The sequence below is a fragment of the Vicia villosa genome, linkage group LG4 (genome assembly GCF_029867415.1).
Source record: "Vicia villosa cultivar HV-30 ecotype Madison, WI linkage group LG4, Vvil1.0, whole genome shotgun sequence".
In the NCBI taxonomy this organism is placed as follows: domain Eukaryota; kingdom Viridiplantae; phylum Streptophyta; class Magnoliopsida; order Fabales; family Fabaceae; genus Vicia; species Vicia villosa.
The window spans coordinates 41,666,472-41,688,977 of NC_081183.1; the positions used below are offsets into that span (position 1 = coordinate 41,666,472).

The window sequence follows — 22,506 nt, forward strand, 5'->3', positions numbered from 1 at the left end:
TATTGAAAGTTTATTACTTATAAAAAAAATATTTAGAAAGTTACTTGGATTGTAGTTGTTGCTTGATATCAAATACACAACTTACTTTGTAAGTTTCATAGAAATTGCCAATTTGTTGTAGCTTAATTTTATATTATTAATATAGGAATATCCATCAATAATTATTAACAAATAAAGTGTTTAATGTAGGGTTATGAAAATTAAAAAAATATAGTTTCCATGGGTTTATTTTTAATGCAATATTTTTTAGATGGAAAATAATGTAATTCAATTCCCAAAGTTCATATATTTTTATATTAATTAAAAGTGTCAAAACGCATTTGAAAAATCAGAAAAATCAGCTTGGTCAAGTTAAGTATTTCAGTCTCAATGTTTTGTATTTGTTTCTTTTATTTTGAGTTAGTATCCCTTATGTGCTGTTTAATGCAAAATTGCTTATAAAAGAATTAAATGTTAACAAAAATTTGAAAACTACACAATTAGAATGAAGTTGTGTCCTTACTAACTATAACTCATTCCATAACATGACAAAACAATACTTACTAATTACAACAAAATCTACCCAAAAATAAATGATAAATAAAGTTAAATAATAGAATATATAACTTTTACTCCCTCCGTTTTTTATTATAAGTCGTTTTGGAAAAAAAAATTGTATTTAAATATAAGTCGCTTTACAATTCCAATGATTAATTAATGCTACTTTTTCTATTATATCCTTAAATATTTATTATTCTCTCCTTTCAATTATATAAATTTATCTTCCATATGTCATTAATGAAGGATAATTTTGTAAAAACCTTCATAATTTCTCATTTTCATACAACAATTATTATTTTTCTTAAACTGTGTGAAAAGTCTAAAACGACTTATAATAAAAAACGGAGGGAGTATTACAGTTAGTTATCGCGCATTCCTAACTATTATTTTTCACTTAAAGGCTAGATATGGGGATCTTAAGGTGAAGGCCTTGGTTGGAGATTCGAATAGAAAGAATTTGGTTAGTAGGTCGGTTTGGTGGTCGGTCATTATGGCTCTAAAAAACCGTTTGCCGGAAGACTTTTTGGCAAATAATATTAATTTTGAAGTGAGGAATGGTTTGTCGGTTCCTTTTTGGCATGCCAATTGGGCGGAAGAGGGAATTCTTAAACTTGTTTCTCCGGTTTTGTTTAATTCTTCTCTTTTGCAGGATGTCGCTATAGCCGGTATGGGAGGATGGGTGATGGGGGATTGGAAGTGGGGTGACTTAGGGGTGCGCTTGGGGGCTGAACCGGAGCTGAATTCGCGGCTGAACCGGTTTGTTCAGCGGCTGCCAGCGCTTTATGCTATGTTAGATGGGCCGGATTCGGCTAAATGGAGGTTGGAGGATTCCGGGTCTTATTCCGTGGCCTCTTGTTTTAATGAGATTCGTAAGTCATCTTCTCCTTTCGGTCCGGTTAATCGCTTTGACTTTATATTTTCTTTAATTTGGAAAGTGGAAGTTCCTCTTAAAGTGAGAGCTTTTGGGTGGAGATGTTTTAAATATAAGATTCCGACAAGAGATGCGCTTTTGAAGCGAGGTATCCCGTTATCTTCTTCGAATCTTGTTTGTGTCTTTTGTGATGAGATTAATGAAAATGTTTTCCATTTGTTGATGGAGTGTCGGATAGCGGAAGCGGTTTGGATTAATATGTCTGTTTGGATAGGAATGGATCTTGTAAAAGCTAATGATATTATGGAGAGCTTTTGGAATTGGAATTCTTTTTGTATTAAGAAGGTGCGGAAAGGCAAAGAAGGTAGTATTTGGTTGGCAATTGTGTGGAGTCTTTGGCTTAATAGGAATGATATTATCTTCAATAATGCCATTTGTAATGTTAATGATTTGGTTTGGTCTTGCAAGATGCTTGTTTGGAGATGGTCCTTTGTAGGAAAATCTATTAACTCTCCTTGCAACTTCTATGAGTTTTGCAAATTCCCTTTGTATTACTTAAGTTAGTTGTTGTCGGTGATTGTTTTTTCCGTCTATGGCGGTCTATGCTATTTGTAACCAAGTTTGTTAGAACTCTTGTTCTAAATCAATGTATTTCTTGATTACAAAAAAAAAAAAACAGCAAAATATCCATTTCGGTTCTTTAACCATATTTTTAGATTTAAATTGGTCATTTATTTTTTTTATCACCTTAGTCCCTTAACCTCTTAAAATGTTTCATTCTTGTCATATTTGTCAAATTAGAGACGGATTTATCGATTGTTTTTAAAGTTTCTTCGTCGTTAATTAGACAAAAAAGATTAAAATGAAACATTTTAAAAGTTAAGAGATCAAGGTGATAGAAAAAAAAATTAAGGGACCAATCTAAATTCAAGGGTATAATTAAGAGACAAAAATGAATATTTTGCCAATAAAAACTCAAATAACCATTATGATTTTTAAGTCATATATGGTTAAGTGATCCATTAAGTGAGTTTAAAAGACAACTTCAACCCATTAATACAACTAAAAGACATATTTGATTTTTATTTTAATTATTTGAATGGTCTTTTGCAACTTTAATATTGGTAAACACTATTTTATTTCAGCATAATATAAATTCGATGAATGGGAGCTTTTACATTCTAAAGTGATCAAACAATTTGGTATTTTTGCCTTGCCAACAAGAAAAAAATATGTCTAAAGTTCTTAGTTTTGTTTATATTATAATTAATTTTCTTTTCTTAACCATAGAAGGTTCAACTTACGTTGGTAAGTTCACTTTGTCAATTTTTAATCTTCAATTTTTCTTCTTTATCATATACACATTTTTTTATTCCCAATTATTAATATTCATTTTTTTCATTTGACATCTTAGGATTAGATTTGTGCAGTTCTGATAAAGATTGTTCTGCTACTAAGTGTGTTTTTGCTGAAGTTGCAAAATGCATAAAGCACATTTGTAAATGTGGAAAATATTAATGGTACCTTTAACATGTAGCTTTTAAAAAATAAATTCTCCATCCGTTTCACAATAGGTGTTCTCTTTGAAATTTTCACACATTTTAAGAAAATAATTAATTATATTGATTTCAATGCTAAAATGAGTCTCATTTACTAAAATAACCTTATTAATAATAGGTAGTGGAGTACTTAAATGAATTAAATTACAATAAATAAGAGTAAGTTAGTGGAAATAAATAATAAATATCACATTGGTATTCTAAATGGACAAATAATTTTAGACAAATAAAAATAAGAAAGAGGACACCTATTGTGAGATGGAGGGAGTAAATAAATGTTATTACTTTTATCTTTTCTCTCAGACTTCAACCGTGTTTGTTGTCCCTTTAAATTTATACTTTCCTTTTGAATTCTTTGCTTCTTCCTATGGTATATTTTGTGTAACTTACAACGTTCTCTCTTAAATCACGATTATTTTACAAAATAGTTAAGAAGGATTTCTTTGTCAAGTAACCTTCTTTATTATTGTCAATACAAAATGGCATTGACAAAATCACAAGAAGGCTTATTGCATGAAAAAATATCTCATATCACAACTCAATATGCCATATTTTTCTAAAAAGCATAAACAATCCCACAATCCTATTTTGTTTATGGTAAGGAAATATATTGTTTGAAATTATGGTTGGGGAATTCTAAGGTGTCACACACAATGTTGCAATAATGTGTATGACAAGATTAGTACCTAATCTATAAAAATAACAATAAGTAAAAATGATACAAGAAATTGTTAATCCAATTCGATGCAAAGTCACCTATGTTTAGAGAGCGTTAACCAAAAAAAAGAAAATTCAATCTTATTAGTCAAAAGTACAAATTTGTCTTAATTAAACCACCTTATTTCAATGCACATTTTTCTAGTACTACCCATTAATTTCTATTCACGGCCCTCCCTGAATATGAGACCCCTCTCAATTTCTTTCAAACACTCTCCCTAGTGTTTGGACAGTTACAATAGCTTATGAATGATGGAACAAGTTTCAACTCAAGATAATATATTCCTCAATATAGGAATATGACTTATGAATGGAGTATAACAACACAAAACTAAAACAAAACAAAATACTCAACATAACTAAACAAGCCTTGCTTGATTCTTAAGATTTGAGTCTTTTACAATGAAGAGTTCCTCTTTGATAGTAAGTGAGCTCAGCTGCAAAGCCTATTAGGGTTTCTACTTTCAAATGGAGTTGAATAAATTCCACAAGCGCATGAAATTAATCTTCATTAAGTTAATTTGTAATATTTAATTTGATAAATCTTCATCATATCATATTTGCTCTTTTAAATCTTGATGAATGAAATTTTAGGGAAACTTCAATATTCTAAAAAGCGCATAAAAATTCATACAAGTTTAGAAAATTATGGATTGAATTTTGACTTGGATTGAATTTTTCCACGATTCTACTGAATCTTTATTAAAACCTACAAAAAAAAAATATAAACACTTTAAGTTTTAAAGTACTTTAAAATAAAAGAAATTGTTATTAAAAACATGCTATGATGGATTGTCATTACAACCCGAAACTTGAGCATTTTCTTGTCCTTGAGAAAAAAGCTTGAAAATTAAGATTTTTATGAAAACATGAGAAATTGTTTATTTCAATGATTATTTCTTAGTTGACGCTACTTAGCAGAATAATTCCATTCTCTTTCGGAAGTTCTATTTTTATTCTCATACCTTGAGACGAGTAATTCAAAACACTTCAATCATAATCATCTCTCTTCAAAATTTTCTATCTTCTCACCATTTCACCCGAATGACGAGTTTACGATAAACATGAATTCTTTATAATTACTATATCAAACATTTGTTAATACACTATATTTTGAGGTCTTAAGGGTTGTAACACAACTTTAATTAGGTTTGGATAAATTTGGGAAACGTGGACTAACTCATAGAGTTAGGCACTAAATTCCTTCATTTATCCATTTTTAAGAGGTTTTTGTTTATTTTTCCGTAATCAACACATTTAGGGGTAGGTCCTAAGTTATTTTAAAGTTTTTCAAATATTTTTGGTACCCGTTCTTTTTTTAATATTTTTTAATTCTCTTTGTTTTATTTTTCTTTCTTGTTTTTTTCTTCTGAATGGTACCTATTTTTCCGATATTTTTCATAGTCTCTTTTATGAAGTTTAATCTTAACACCACCACCCAAAACTTTAAATGTTGTTATTCCAGAGAAACCCGAACCTAATTGTATGCTATACTAAATGTTTTTCTTTCTTATATATTGATCTTACCGAGCGGGTCAGGTGGCCAGCAACAATGAAGGCTTGAAGTTCGGGATGATGGATGTGAGAAAAAGGGGGTTGTACCTGCAAGGCACTCCGATACCAAAGTAAGTATATATTCCACAAGGTACAACAAAGTGAGAGAGTTTTTGGGGTAAGAAAAGATTACCTCGCCCTCTGTATGTAGAGGGCTATTTATAGGATATTTTTTGAGCGGATTAGACTCCTCCTTATGGGGCGGATATTTAGGAGACGCGTGGACTGGTTGTTTGCCGAGCACGAGGGGTCCTCGTGGTCGATTACTTGGCAAGTTTGCCCGGTCTGGTTGGACGGAAACCGCCACGTGTGATTTGACGCATATTGGGCCGAAGGCGGGAATGGCCCAATTGATTAGATTGGGCCGGTCCAGAACAGGAGACCCCCAAGTCGTTGCTTCCGGTCAGAGGAGTGACGACTTATAGGAAGTTGATCCGGGGGTCTTTCTGGGGTCCGAGCATAAGATATCCGAGGGAGGTAGGTCGTGCATTTCCGGGGAGAAGAAGGGTCAGGCCGGGAGTAGGGAAGCGTGTCGTTTCAAAAAAGGTTGCAAGGGGGAGTGTCGCATTTAATGCGAAATGATGACTAATCAATTACCTATGCTATAGGGTTAATGATTGCCATTCCTTTGTACAGTATGGCACGTGCGGCGCGTGTGGGGCCTTAGGTAGCCTATAAATAGAAGAACCCCTCATTTTTCCAAACTTTTCAAATTCAGTCACTTCGTTTTCCCTCCGTCGGCCTTTCTTTCTTGCAGTGGTGTTTGTTACAGATTCTTCAACTTTTCATCAAAATCGTACCTGTAAGTCAACCTTTGATCTTTTATTTCTGTATTTTATGCTTCGATCGTTGTTTTAGAACTGATTGCATGTGGTTAGGGTAGGTTTTTAGGAAGGCTTTGATGAAAATAGATGATGAATGTGGTGGCGTATGGCGGAGATAAGAGGCTTCTCCGTCGTCCACGACTGTGTTTTGTTGAATTTATCTTTAGATTCTAGCTTTCTGCATTGTTGATAGTCATTTGATTATGCTTTTGGTGTTTTTCTTCATGTACGTGTGTCGTAGTCAGATGTCCTGTGTTTTTGCCCTTTTCCCGGGCGCGAACTTCGTCTAGCTCGGGATTTGTGGTAATGGAGGGGGCAATGACGCGGTTCATCTGGTCTCTGGGCCGTTGAAGTTCCCTTTCACTCTGGACGATGGTGGAAGGGTGGATTTGATTTAATTATCGAAGTCACTGTTCTCCCCTGTGTTTCAGGTGAAAAATGGCCGATGCAACTCGTCCGACGGCGTCGGACTCGTCGTCCTCTACCCCTCCAGCCCGGCAAGAGGTGCCTCAGTTGGCCTGGGTGCATCAGGAAGCACTGGACGTAGAGAGTTATTTCGTGGAGGATGACTCTGATGTCTTTACCGAGGTGGGAGAAGGGTTGTCAGTTCTGATTTCGGCCGAAGATGACCGAATTTGTGATGTGTATACCCCGAATTTAATTCCTATGTATGAAGTGGTGTTTCAGGATATGGGTTTTCGTGCCCCTTTCACTGAGTTTCAAGTGGCGGTGCTTAATCATTTGGAGGTGGCTCCTGGGCAGCTTCACCCCAACTCGATCGCTTTTATCCGGGCCTTTGAGTTGGTCTGTACGCATTTAAAGATAGGGGCAACGATCCCTCTGTTATTTTATATATTCTGTGTTCAGCGTACGGTGAAAGATGGTCGTTAAGGATGGGTTTCTTTAAAGCAGTCCAAGAAAATTTTCAAGTCTTATTCTGACTCTTTGAAGGGTTATAAGCCTCGCTTCTTCCTCATTCGTCCTCATTCTCGGGAAGCTCGGGAAAGTGTCTTTGATCGCATGCCGACTTTGGATGTTCATGGTCGTCCGGTGCTCAACGACATTAGGGAGCCTGTTACCTCCCGTCGATATAAGTTTAGGTTTTTCTGGTCACAGGACCACTTCAGGTATGGGACCGATCAATATATCACCAGGCTTTCGGATTTGGACGATGACGCTCGAGGGGATTACGCTGCCCTCCAGCGGTTCGTGCAGGGTCTTCCTGTAGTCGCCAAAGTGGATCGCTCGGGGATACCTATCCTTGGCGAGGACGGGGAGCCTATTAGGGAGCCGGGGGTGATTAATATTAAGGAGCTTCTAGTTGAGGGAACCGATGAGGGGGCGTTTGCCTATTTGGGTATCTGCTCCTTCTTTTTCGTCCCGTCTTTTATTTTGGCTCTGCTGTTTTAATAGCTTTCTTTCTTAGTGGTTTTATGAGGGGCAGTTTTCTCACGTTTTTCTTTTCCTTTTGCAGAGTCAATGGATCGTGCTCGTCATGACCGGATGCTTAGGCAGGCCAGCAAGTTAAAAGGGGTTGTTAAGAAGAGCGTTGGTCTTAGACTGGTTGTTGCGCAAAGATCCCCGGTAGGAGGCTTGGGTGTCTCCTCCTCTGGTGCTGCTACCGCTGCTGGTTCCCCCCTGAGGAACTCTGATCAGGACGAGTCTTTGAGGCCAGTTACGGTGATTCCTTCTCCCCTTCGCCCACAGCCCGATCCGGACGCCTTGGTTCGCCGCAAGCGCCAGAGAACCGAAGTCGTGGACCTTACTCAGAAGGAGGCTGCTGATATCTTCACCCTCCCTTCGTACTTTCTTCAGCCCATATTCTTCGAAGGTGGACCCTCCTTGACTATTCCACGTGCTGAATCTCTGCACATTGAGGGTTTGGAGCCTTCTGTTCGTCAAAGGTTCCTTGTGCAGGACGCTTCGGCCATGGTTCGGCTTCTGGAGATGGCCACTCTCTATGCTCGCTCGACGCCTTTGTCAGCGGAAGTAGTGAGGTTGCTTCAGGAGCAGGTCAAGATGAAGGCCTCTGCCTTGGAGGAGAACGACCAGCTGCTGAAGGAGTAGGGCGAGGAACTGGACGCTGTGAAGGCTCGGCTGAACGAAAAGGAGGCTGCTCTGGTGGACGTGCAAGGTCGATACACCTTGCTCTCCAGAACTCTGTATGGAACAATGATGTCTTCTTCGGTTAGGGAGGCCTCTCTTCGCCGTTCTCAGGATCCTGCTGAGGATGAGTCGGAAGAGGAGAAGGCTCTTTTAACCCGGGCAGACTTGATTCAATATATCAGAGTCTTGGGGAGTGACTGTGTGGCGGCTGCCGAGGATCGTATCACTCCACTGTGGCCCAGCTCAAATTGAAGAATCCGGGGGTGGAGTTGGTGATCGAAGGTACTGGGCCTTACCATCGTGTGGAGGGCGACCAGATTGTTTCTCCGGCCTTTGGGGAGGAGCTCGTGACGGAGGAAGCCGAGGAGGTCCAAGTCTAGGAAGGTGTTTGAAGATTTTCTTTTTATGTGTTTTGAATGTTTGGGCCTGCGTGCCTTGATTTTGTAAGTGTTATGCTGGGGGGTATGCCCCCCATTCTTAATTTGTAAGTATTCTCACCAGCTCGGTCTTAACGGCCGTAGTTGGGCACTTCATCGGGCTTTTGCCCGTAATTATTTAAGTATTAACGGTTTTTGCTATTTCCTTGGAATCTGTGTGCATGCATAGTGATTTTTTGGAAAGAGTGTTATCGTTTTCCAATGTCTTTATTTATTGAAGGCATATTCGTTTCCCAAGATTATCGTTCCCCTTCTTCCCTTATAAAAGGAGGTCTCGCGGACCTCTTCTTTCTTCATTTTTCGCAGGAATGGGAGGAGCTAAGGAAAAGCAGGTGTCTTCAATGTCGCGTTCTAGCGGGGCGAAGAAGACGAAGGATAAGAAGACTTCAAGTAGTTCTGCTACCCGTTCTCGAGGCTCTGCGAATTCGGATGCTCGTGCCCGGTTGACGGGGGTAAGAGGCGTGGTTGAGACAGGTTGTTCCGAGACTGAATGGGATGAAGATTGGTACCAGTACCTTCATTCAGAGGAGTTTGCTCGTCAGAGGGAGTGAAGCGTTTCCCTTTTATTCGATATCTGTTTTGTAATTTGTATGAATGATAAGTAAAGTAATCTTGTTGTGTTTTACGGTTTATTTTGCATTTTCGGGAGTTTTTTGCTCAACTATACTGTGTTGATCGCCAAGTGTGTGGAACTGTGGTCGATTACCGGGGACATGTGCCTGGCATATGGTGAGTCTTGGATTTTGTTGTATTGAGCTCCGGGGCTCGTGGCATGAACGGTCCCTTCGCGAGCGGGGCGTTCTGCCATCATGGTACATGTTTATGATGGGGATACTCTGTATTTAGGGCTCCTCGAAGAACAAAGAGTCTGCTCGATAAAAAGAGCGGGCTCCCGTTGTTTTGTTTCATTCAGAGGCGTTTGGCTCGTACCAGGCCGCACCTTTATTTTAGCTGTAGTATCATTTGAGTTTCTCAGTGTTCCAGGGTCGAGCGAGTTCTTCTCCTTGCAAGTTCTCCAGGTAGTATGCCCCATTTTGTGTCCTTGCTCGGACACGATAGGGGCCTTCCCAATTCGCGGCCAGTATGCCTTCTCGGGAATCTTTGTGGTTTCTTTTTAGCACTAGGCTGTCTACTTTAAATTCCCGTTTAATGACCTTCGCGTCATGTCTTAGGGCGATTTTTTGCTTGAGTGAAGCTTCGCGTAGAGCGGCCCCGGTGCGAATTTCCTCGACCAGGTCGAGCTCTTCCCTGATTGCCTCGATGTTGCCCTTTGTCTCGAGTGGCTCTTCGATGCGTCTCGAAGGCACATGTATTTCGACGGGGATCATGACCTCCGTTCCGTACATGAGTCGGAAGGGGGTCTCTCCGGTAGTGGAATGTGGGATGGTGCGATAGGCCCACAGGACGCTGTGCAGCTTTTCTACCCATCCCCTTTTTATCTCGTCTAGTCTTCTTTTGAGGGCCCTCAAAATTACTCTGTTAGCAACCTCTGCTTTCCCGTCCGTTTGTGGGTGTTCGACTGACGCGAAATGTTGCTTCGTTCCTAATTTCATGACGAACTCTTGGAAGCGCCCGTCTGTGAACTAGGTGCCGTTGTCGGTGATGATAGCCAATGGTACCCCGAACCGGGCGAGGATGTTTCTTTTGTAGAAGCGGAGTACGTTCAAGGATGTGATTTTGGCCAATGGCTCGGCCTCGATCCACTTGATGAAATAGTCGACCGCAACTATTAGGTACTTGTTCTGATTGCTTCCGGTCACGAATGGACCGAGGAGATCCATCCCTCACCATGCGAATGGCCAGTGAGATGATAAGGACTTGAGTTCGTTGGAGGGTGCGAGGTGCATGTCCCCGAAATGTTGGCATTTGTCGCATTTCTCCACGTATTCTTTGGCGTCGTCTTGTATCGTCGGCCAATAGTAGCCTGCTCGGAGGGCTTTCCGAGCAAGTGATCTTCCTCCTAGATGTTGGGAATTGATTCCTTCGTGTATCTCTCGGAGTATGTGGGGAACTGTGCCCTCGTCTATACATTTGAGGAGGGGTATGGAAAATCCTCTCCAGTAGAGGCGATTTTCGACTAAGACGTACGAGCAGGCTCTCCTTCGGATGGTGGAGGCCTCTTTTGGATCAGCGGGCAAGAGGTCACTTGCTAGGTAATTGTATACGGGGGTCATCCAACAGGACGCGTCCCCAATTGCGCTTACGAGTGAGAGTGAAGATGAGGTCTCGGTACTGGTGTAGCGGGGAAAATCTGATATCGAAGCCATAGGATGACTAGAATCAATATTTCAGTGAAAGTCGCCACCGCGCTTTATTGTTTCCAAAGGAAAAGGGAAAAGAACGAAAAAAAACCCAAAGTTTGTTTTTTTTTAAAACAAAAAGAAGAGATCTTAGGTACGGGTGTTGCTTATATGAGGGGAAGGTTTTAAGCACCCCTCATATCTGTGGTACTCCACAGGAACCTTTTTGAAAATCTGTGTGTGTGTGTGCTAAAAACGGTTTGTTTTATTTTTAAAATAAGCTCGGCAAAGCGTTAAGCTTTGTGCCTACATACCTCCTCGGTGCAATGGAGAAGTCAGAGCTAATGTAGTTCCACTTTTGGGAAAACGTTTTTAAAAACGAATAAACACTTTATCGTCGTCGGAGAGAAATACTCAGCCATTGATCTTGAGCATGAGAACAAACGAGTTCTTTGCATCGCAAATGAAAGAAGGGCTCCAACTCGGATAAAATCGACGAGTATGCCACTAGCTCTCTCACGCGGAAAAGATCTCATTATATCAATCAATTTCAAAATCGTGGGGTATAACCACTCGTTTCGACAATTAACGGTGTCTAAACTTTTGAAGAAAAGCCACTAAGGGCGAAAGATATTTTTTGAGAAAAAGGTTTTGAAAAGGTTGCAAACATAAGAATGTTTTGGAAAAAGGGAGAAGATTTTGAAAATTAAAGAAGGGGAGGAGATGAAGAGGCTATCCTATTGCGTAAAATAAAAGCTAAGGAAAGAAACGGTCTAACCGAAGAAGAAGCCAACACTCGACATTAAGAGCCAAGGTAGATTTCCCATCCTTTGGAATTATCAATACCAACACATTAACACTTGGGGGATCCAGATGAACTTATTGTCTTAGCACAACTTTGTATTAAGCACATTAAAATTCTGACAAAAATCGGGCAGAGTAACGGCTGTTTTCGGGTAAAATCCTTATCTCAATGCCTTGGAATTAACCATCAAGGGCTTTCAAGGAAATACCTGCACATACAAACAGACAACAATCCAATGCCAGACAGACAGAATAACAGCAGAGTAATAACAGAATAAGAGTCCAGAGGTCCTAAGTCCATAAGTCCGAGTCTCCAGAATGCTAGGGATAGTAACCAATAGTCCAAAAGAGAGCCTTATGTGTTTTTTAGATTTTGGTTGTTTATTAGTGTTTTAGCCTAAAAGTAAAGTATGGTCCAAGTGGACAAAAGAAAAATAGCGGAAGCATAAACATATGTCCAAATGGACAAAGAGAAAATAGCGGAATTATAAACGTCCAAATGGACAAAGAGAAAATGGCGGAATGTAAATATGATGAAATGATAAAATAAAGCGATAAAGCGAGAAATATAAAGAGCGGTATAATAAATGGCGGAAATTAAAGTTAGTTGTTAGATGTTAAAGATAACCATCTTGAAACTTGTCAAGTATGTTATCAAAGTTAGTAATGAAGATCGATGGTGAGTGAATGATGTACTCGAATTTAAGGTCAATGGAAACTTATCAGAAGCTTGATAAAATCATAGCGACTACACGATAAATTTCCATAAGTCATAAATCAACCGCATATAATTCTTTTCTATATTTGATCTTTTATCGAGTCGGGACAAATGTAGGAGAATTCTCCATGTATCAAGATCATCAATCAAAAGAAATAAGAAGGAGAAGAAGAAATGATCTAGCCTTTATCAAGAATCCATAGAATTCTCAAGATATCAAGACTTTCATCGATCAAGAGAAAATAAGATGAAAAAAAATAAGAATGAAAACAAATTGATCTAGTCTTTATCAAGAATCCATAGAATTCTCAAGATATTAAGACTTTCATCGATCAAAAGGAAATAAGATGAAAAGATAAGAACGAAAACAAATTGATCTAGTCTTCATCAAGAATCCATAGAATCCTCAAGATGTCAAGACTTTCAACGATCAAAAGAAAGTAAGATGAAAAGATAAGAATGAAAACAAATTGATCTAGTCTTCATCAAGAATCCATAGAATTCTCAAGATATTAAGACTTTCATCGATCAAAAGGAAACAAGATGAAAAGAAGAATAAAATGCATAAAAGATAATCAACTCACACTATCATTAATATCATTCATCCATTTTGGTGGATTAGGTCATTTCAAACCTATCAACACCCTAGATCCAATGATATTAATGAAGTGGAGGAAGAAGGAAGCCAAAACAAGCACAAAAAAGGCAAAAAACCACATTATGCCTGCTGGAAATCGATTTCATGCAGGGGGAAATCGATTTCCATAGTGCAGTTTTCAAAAAAAACAAGTTACGTTCAGCAGGAAATCGATTTCAGCCTTAGTGAAATCGATTTCCCCAGTGCAAATTTCAGCAAAAACAGCATTTAAAGACATGGAACTTGACTTGAACAAATATACAAACACCTTATGATCACACATCAATTAGAGCACGAATTTTCCATCAAATCACCAACAAATAGCACCAATATAGCATCAAAGATGCATTGAACACAAACAACAAAGAATCACATTGTGATATACAAAAAAGGATGAAGAAAATTACCAAATCTTGAACAAAACTTAGATCTACATCAAGAATCACCAAGACAAATCTTGATCTCTCAACAATTGAAGAAAAAAGAGTGAAATAGATGGTGGTTTAGCTCAAAGTTTGTGAGGTTCAAGGTGTGACTCACAAACTTTATGAAAGAACAAAGAGCTTTGGTGAATTTGGTAGGGATGAGGAGAGAAATTGCAAGGGGTTTTTTGGCTCTCAAAGCTTGAGAAATGAGAGAGTAGTGGGCTCTATTTATAGGATGAGAGCAAGAGTAGTGGTAGTTTGTTCTTTTTGCATTTGGTAATTAGCTTGTGTTTAATTGGTGATTAAAGTGGCAATTAAATGGTAAAAAGTGGTAAAATGGGGTTTAAGTGGGTTTAATGAAGGGATTAATTTTGATGAGGTGGAAAATTGGTAAAATGATCAAATAAAAAGGTGCCAAAATGATGTCAAGCTTCCTTCCTTATACTTTTTGAATTTCGCCTTAAGGAAATCGATTTCCCCAAGAGTGAAATCGATTTCACTCTGTTCCAGAAGAGAATTTGGCGCAAAATACACTAGGGAAATCGATTTACCCAGGAGGGAAATCGATTTCATGCTGTCCAGAATGTGATTTTGTTGAAGATTGCTGCAGGGAAATCGATTTACCCAGTAGGGAAATCGATTTCATCAGTCAAAAATGTGAAAAATGCCTTGTTTATTGCATGTCTTGGCTTGGTACCTACAAAACAAAAGCCTACAAAGAAATAAAGCAATGTTTTTGGTATTTGGGTTAGTATAATATGCATACAAGATAAACAATCATTGGTACTTGATGGTCCCTCTTATTGATGAGGTGAGTGCAACACCATAAACAAAACTTCCAAGTGAAGCTCTTGATTAGTGATTGGGATATGAATGATATAGGATCTTAGGGTCAAAAATTGGGGTATGACAGATGCCCCTATTTAAGTTTCTTCGATTTGGAGATACGATGATTGGAAATCTTCGTTTTGACAAAATCGAAGAGACTTAAATATATAAAACACAATTTTTGATCCTAAGATGCAATGCAATGTTTAATGAATGCATATGATGATAATAAAGCATGACAACACTGGGGAGTAAAAGGTACTCCACTGGGGAAAATAAATGTCTTGCTGGCAAATCTCCGCTGGGGAAGGCAAGACTTTGTTGGAGAGATGAAACTTTGGTAGGGAAAGAAATTTCTCTGGGGAAAACACTTCGCGTCAGAGAGGTTATAGAATCCTCTTTCACTGGGGATGAGAAAAGGGGAACATCCTCTTTCACTGGGGATGAGAAAGTATGCATCCTGAATCAGAATGCCAACCTTCCGTCAACAGAAAACACACCATCGTACCACTGATGATATGAAGAGATGTACCGCCGTACCACTGACGATAAGATTTTGATTCGTGGACCATCCTCTTACTCAATAGTTGAAGGTAGAAGAAAATCGAATCACCGTCTCAATAGTTGACGATAAGCTACCAACTCAATGGTTGAAGGTAGAAGAAGATCGAATTACCGCCTCAATGGTTGACGATAAGCTACCAACTCAATAGTTGAAGGTAGAAGAAAATTGAATTACCGCCTCAATGGTTGACGATAAGCTGCTGAGAACAATGAGTTGCCGCTGAGAATAGGGATCAACTTCTTCTTTAATCAAGGACATGGCTTGAGAAAAGGAACTGGATGCAAACTGTCACTTACACTAAAGCGACTTACCATTTGCTGACTTTGCTGAGGAATCTTTAAGCAAAACGAACTGTCTTCGTGAAGAAGGCTGCCATTCGTTATCTCAAAGGGAACAAACTGTCTTCTGCTGAAAGAGACTGCCATTTGCCGACCCTGTCGAGAAATCCTTAAGCGGAACGAACTGTCTTCTGCTGAAAGAGACTGCCATTCGTTGACCCGTCTTAGGAAAAAGTGAGCAAACTGTCTTCTAATGGAGGAGACCGCCATTTGCTGACTTTAAAATAAGAATTCTTAAACGAACTGTCTTCATGAAGAAGATTGCCATCCGTTATCTCAAAGGGAACAAACTGTCTTCTGCTGAAAGAGACTGCCATTTGCCGACCCTGTCGAGAAATCCTTAAGCGGAACGAACTGTCTTCTGCTGAAAGAGACTGCCATTCGTTGACCCATCTTAGGAAAAAGTGAGCAAACTGTCTTCTACTGGAGGAGACTGCCATTTGCTGACTTTAAAATAAGAATTCTTAAACGAACTGTCTTCATGAAGAAGACTGCCATCCGTTATCTCAAAGGGAACAAACTGTCTTCTGCTGAAAGAGACTGCCATTTGCCGACCTTGTCGAGAAATCCTTAAGCGGAACGAACTGTCTTCTGCTGAAAGAGACTGCCATTCGTTGACCCATCTTAGGAAAAAGTGAGCAAACTGTCTTCTAATGGAGGAGACTGCCATATGCTGATTTTAAAATAAGAATTCTTAAACGAACTGTCTTCATGAAGAAGACTGCCATCCGTTATCTCAAAGGGAACAAACTGTCTTCTGCTGAAAGAGACTGCCATTCGTTGACCCATCTTAGGAAAAAGTGAGCAAACTGTCTTCTAATGGAGGAGACTGCCATTTGCTGACTTTAAAATAAGAATTCTTAAACGAACTGTCTTCATGAAGAAGACTGCCATCCGTTATCTCAAAGGGAACAAACTGTCTTCCGCTGAAAGAGACTGCCATTTGCCGACCCTGTCGAGAAATCCTTAAGCGGAACGAACTGTCTTCTGCTGAAAGAGACTGCCATTCGTTGAGCTTCTTCCATTTGGAATCAAGAAGTTCATAAAGTATGAGAGATTATCACTTGATTTGAAGATAAGATTGATATGTGGAGACGCACAAACTTGCTCAAATAAAGAGGCTTCAATTTGTTGTCAACCAAAACATGATGGGGATAACACAAGTTGCTCAAAGTCAAAACCTGCCCCTTGCTTTCAAGCACAAATTCCAAGGGAGTGCAATAACATCACTGCTGGAAAATAAATCTTTCAATATCTGATAAGAACATCAATCACAAACAAGTTCTCCATTATAGAGGAAAGCATAATCCTCAAGAGGTGCAAAATAAATGCCTTCTCAATCTAGGTTTCCCAGCCTAGAGAGGTTCAAAATAGTATTGCAAGAGACCAAAGTTCAACTCCAAGAACAAGCTGGATAGAAACGGTCAAACAAAGCTTTGCCCCTTGAGGAATAAACTCAAATGGGGATTAATTCCATCCTGACAAATGAGCTGAAGAGGAACACTGAAGAAAAATTCTTCCACGAAGAACAAACTCAGTGGGGATTATCAATTTCTGCGAGGAATTTACAGATAATCTTCTTCTTATCAAAAAGGTTGGACAACACATCAAGCTCTATTAGGGGGAATCAGAGAAAATTTCTTTGGAGAAAATCTCCATTCTGAACTTGCAGAGGAAATAAGAAGTTAACATCAAAGCAAACAAGTTACCATGCAGGGGATTTTAGTTCAAAACTCAACACAAGGTGAGAAAGAAAACCCAACAGTCAACCGTTGTCTCAAAACTTCTTGGTAGAGAGTGACATACTCTGGACTAATCAGGGCAACAACCTTTGTACTTCAAGCTAATGAGGTGATCAAGGTAACTTCTGATTCACAACTTGCCCCAGACTACATAGTCTATGAAAGGAAACTACCTCAAAAAGGTTCATAGAGATCCTTGGCATCATGAAGACTTGGAATAATCTGCCCCAGATCAACAGATTCTTGGAGAGATTTGTCAAATCTCGACGTAGCTGCCCAGATTGACTAAACTTGGCACATTCTTTTACTCGACAAAGTCTTCGAGATTTTCCCCATGATGGTAATCAAACTTGCAAAAGCATTATACTGGGAAAACAACATGCCCCTGGCAATGTTTTAGTTTTCTACTGATGATCAGATGTAAACTTCCTGGATGTCAAACAAATGTTTATAAGCAGAAAAATGTTTATTCTGAGAATGATAATGAAAATGCAACAATTATGTAAGTCTTGAAGTTTTATTGAAAAGATGTCACAAAACCTTGTGAATGAATCACTGGTTAAGGAATGACATTGATTTTTGTATGCATATAATACCAACACAAGTTTTCAGCATAACCGATAGGAGTCAGGAACACTTTCTTGTTTAAGTATGCTTTCGAAATAAACCCTGCTTCAATTAGGACTTTTGAGGGTTGTAACGTGGCCTGGTTCATGGTTTTCAGAAAAAAAGATTTTTAGGCTCAAAGTTTATTTAGCCCACCCCATCTTCGTGATGTTCTCCAGTCCTATGTTCAGTTAACTCAACATGAGTATTCGTCTCTCAAAAGGATTTTGTACCGTTAAGGACCTAATGAAGCTTTCTTGGAGTAGCAGTCACCCTTTTGTCTTCGTTTTTGTATTCACACATATTTGTTCATTTTTGAGGACTTTTGCTTTATAGTCCTTTCTTTTTCACTTTTCACTCTTTTCTCTTTTTTTTTTAATTTATTTATTTCCCTAACTTTTTCCTGGACTGATTCTTTTGAATTGGTCGTCCAGCGGGATGCTCTAACTTTTGCCTAAGTCACTTGTTTTCAAGTTTTTGACTTAGCGAGCTTTTTTCTTCTTTCTTTTTTCTTTCTTTTTTATTCTTTTTTTTTATTTGAACAAATCGTGTGACATTTGACTTTGTCTTGACTTCTTGAGAGGGTTGTGACTGCTTTACTTCTTGGCGGATGAAGGATAACAATTGTGGTTTCACATTTTCCAGCCTTTTCATGTGCGGGGAATAACCATTGTGGTTTTCCATGATCCAACCATTGATGTGGATATGACATGCTTGACCTTTGGATGCACAATCATTTTTGAAATATGAACACTCGGTCAAATTAACTGAACACTACCCTGCCCCAGGTTAAAAATTAGGGTTTTTTGTTTAGAAAAGAAAACTCCTACTTCAAGGCTCAAAGGGGTTAACAAGGGATTATCTTCCTTATATCTCCGGTGTTTGGGAATTTGAAACAATGCCTGTACATCATCAGCAGGGTCTTATTCAAAAGCATACAACCAGAAATTTTGCGTTTTCAGATCATCATCCTCCTTCCAATCTTTGCATAAGCAAGAGTTTGGCAAAAGTAATTGGTATCATAATGCATAAAAACAAATAAACATGAGTGAAACGAATGGATTACTTCAAGACAAACATTATCATTGCATTAGCATTAACATTCAAAAATAAACAAGTTTCTATATGCAAACAATGCATTGAAAAACAAGAAATATTACGAATGAAAACCAGTAAGAATTCTAAAAACTGAGAAAACTCTCTCCATCTGGGCATATGCTGAACGAAACATCTTTCGAACTTCAGGATACCATCAATAGTGATTCAATCATGCTTTGGCAAAGAATTGGCTTGAACATCATAACCAACATCTTGGAAAGTCAAAATACCAGCATGGATTAATCTTTGAACTTCATTTTTTAGAGGCCAGCAATCCTCTAAGCCATGTCCAGGAGCATTCTGATGAAAAGCACAAGTAGCGTCAGCTTTGTACCACCAAGGGAGTTTCTCAGGCATAGGAGGCGGTGACCTTATCTGAACCAATTTCTTACAAATCAAAGCAGGGTACAATTATGTGTAAGTCATGGGGATGGGATCAAAATTCCACTTTTTGAGATTAATTTTGCTCGTTCGGTGGAAGAGCTTGTTGACGAGTACTCTACTGATAATCTGGAATCGCATGAACTGAATTGGATACAGGAATGACATAGGAAACATGTTGATGTTGATGATGATTGTTTCCTCCCCTGATTCTCTTCTTTGAAAAGTCATTACCAAACTTCTGCACACTACCAGCTGAATTACCTTCTTCAAGCAAACATTCCTTTTGGACATCTTTTTCTAGAAGCGTTTTCATATCCATCTTTCCATGGAAGTCAGTAGGTGTACGGACTACTATCCCCTTAGGAAAGGATGAGTTCAGAGTTTCAAGAAAGACCTTTGCCATCCTTTCTTCCTTCATAGAAGGATTGACTTGGGCAGCAACTAAAGCCTCAACCAGAGCAGTCAGATGCTCGATACCAGCCTTCAGAGTAATCACCTCTTCATGGAGTTCGAGAATCTCTTGTTTGATACTTTCCATTTCTTCTTAGCACGAGCGTTGTACTGATGATACCAGGAGAAAGGAAATAAGGCTCTGGAGAATTCTTTTAGAAAGCAGGACCAAATGCAGAATGATGCATGCAATGCAGATGATTTGTTTTTTATTATTATTTGAGTTTCAAGGAACTTAAGATATTAACTTGTAAACACTCAACATTGGACTAAAGCTTTGATTAAGTTATCATCAAAATCAATCATCCATTTTGGTGGATTAGAGTTTTCACCCCATCAACACCCAAGATCCATTGAGTTTGATGAAACTTATGATGTTTACAAGGAAAGATCTCTAAGTTCCTTGAAAATCAAAAGAAAAAGAGTTTTCATGGATGCATGAATGCATGGTTTATGCATCAACCACAATCAAGAGCATTCAAGGTCACATAAGATCATAGTTCAAAGGTTCGACGTCACGAGCATGGAGCCATGGGTCTAACCATCCCAAAAGGTATAATCTAGGAAATTTTGTACCTGCCAATCGGGTTCTACAAAGGTTCCCAGAGTTTTCAATCTTCTATCGGATACTACCAGCACGCACAATTGCTCATGGGCGCCAATAATATGCCTAAAAAGACCTCGTCTGAGCGTAGTATCGCATGACAACAAGCTCAAATTGGTACTTGATCTTGTTTCTGCACTACATCCTAAAAAGGCTTAGATTGGTTAAAAAGGTTCTAGGCCATTCAGCTTCTACGGACACTCACTATTGAAAGTAATAGCGTTATCACGATGGTTCGTAACAACCTCTACTACCTTCCATGAGGCCTCCACTGATTGGGGTTCCACCATATGACGCTCATGGTAAGGATTGCTCCTGACATGCGACTATTGGTCTTACCACCTCCTATCTCAAGTTACTCACCAAAGTTCGGGTTAGAACTTTATCTCATCACAGAGGAACCATCGAGCACCAAAAAGAAAAAAAAATAAACAAACAAAGCACACAATAATATATACAAATACAAAACACACAGATAAACAAAAATAGGCTTAACACACTTAAAAACTGGATCCCCAGTGAAGTCAACATTTTACTGTAGCGGGGAAAATCTGATATCGAAGCCATAGGATGACTCGAATCAATATTTCAGTGAAAGTCGCCACCGCGCTTTATTGTTTCCAAAGGAAAAGGGAAAAGAACGAAAAAAAACCCAAAGTTTGTTTTTTTTAAAACAAAAAGAAGAGATCTTAGGTACGGGTGTTGCTTATATGAGGGGAAGGTTTTAAGCACCCCTCATATCTGTGGTACTCCACAGGAACCTTTTTGAAAATCTGTGTGTGTGTGTGCTAAAAACGGTTTGTTTTATTTTTAAAATAAGCTCGGCAAAGCGTTAAGCTTTGTGCCTACATACCTCCTCGGTGCAATGGAGAAGTCAGAGCTAATGTAGTTCCACTTTTGGGAAAACGTTTTTAAAAACGAATAAACACTTTATCGTCGTCGGAGAGAAATACTCAGCCATTGATCTTGAGCATGAGAACAAACGAGTTCCTTGCATCGCAAATGAAAGAAGGGCTCCAACTCGGATAAAATCGACGAGTATGCCACTAGCTCTCTCACGCGGAAAAGATCTCATTATATCAATCAATTTCAAAATCGTGGGGTATAACCACTCGTTTCGACAATTAACGGTGTCTAAACTTTTGAAGAAAAGCCACTAAGGGCGAAAGATATTTTTTGAGAAAAAGGTTTTGAAAAGGTTGCAAACATAAGAATGTTTTAGAAAAAGGGAGAAGATTTTGAAAATTAAAGAAGGGGAGGAGATGAAGAGGCTATTCTATTGCGTAAAATAAAAGCTAAGGAAAGAAACGGTCTAACCGAAGAAGAAGCCAACACTCGACATTAAGAGCCAAGGTAGATTTCCCATCCTTTGGAATTATCAATACCAACACATTAACACTTGGGGGATCCAGATGAACTTATTGTCTTAGCACAACTTTGTATTAAGCACATTAAAATTCTGACAAAAATCGGGCAGAGTAACGGCTGTTTTCGGGTAAAATCCTTATCTCAATGCCTTGGAATTAACCATCAAGGGCTTTCAAGGAAATACCTGCACATACAAACAGACAACAATCCAATGCCAGACAGACAGAATAACAGCAGAGTAATAACAGAATAAGAGTCCAGAGGTCCTAAGTCCATAAGTCCGAGTCTCCAGAATGCTAGGGATAGTAACCAATAGTCCAAAAGAGAGCCTTATGTGTTTTTTAGATTTTGGTTGTTTATTAGTGTTTTAGCCTAAAAGTAAAGTATGGTCCAAGTGGACAAAAGAAAAATAGCGGAAGCATAAACATATGTCCAAATGGACAAAGAGAAAATAGCGGAATTATAAACGTCCAAATGGACAAAGAGAAAATGGCGGAATGTAAATATGATGAAATGATTAAATAAAGCGAAAAAGCGAGAAATATAAAGAGCGGTATAATAAATGGCGGAAATTAAAGTTAGTTGTTAGATGTTAAAGATAACCATCTTGAAACTTGTCAAGTATGTTATCAAAGTTAGTAATAAAGATCGATGGTGAGTGAATGATGTACTCGGATTTAAGGTCAATGGAAACTTATCAGAAGCTTGATAAAATCATAGCGACTACACGATAAATTTCCATAAGTCATAAATCAACCGCATACAATTCTCTTCCATATTTGATCTTTTATCGAGTCGGGACAAATGTAGGAGAATTCTCCATGTATCAAGATCATCAATCAAAAGAAATAAGAAGGAGAAGAAGAAATGATCTAGCCTTTATCAAGAATCCATAGAACTCTCAAGATATCAAGACTTTCACCGATCAAGAGAAAATAAGATGAAAAAAGATAAGAATGAAAACAAATTGATCTAGTCTTTATCAAGAATCCATAGAATTCTCAAGATATTAAGACTTTCATCGATCAAAAGGAAATAAGATGAAAAGATAAGAACGAAAACAAATTGATCTAGTCTTCATCAAGAATCCA

At 38.5% G+C, this 22,506-nt stretch overlaps 1 long non-coding RNA gene across 1 annotated transcript; it reads left to right on the forward strand.

Moving 5' to 3' along the window:
- The first annotated feature begins 2,583 nt into the window (after positions 1-2,583).
- On the forward strand, positions 2,584-22,491 carry LOC131594743 (uncharacterized). The gene is made up of 3 exons (XR_009281481.1): positions 2,584-2,719; positions 2,826-5,312; positions 7,540-22,491. It is a non-coding gene; the product is annotated as an uncharacterized LOC131594743 (long non-coding RNA).
- The last annotated feature ends 15 nt before the right edge of the window (positions 22,492-22,506 follow it).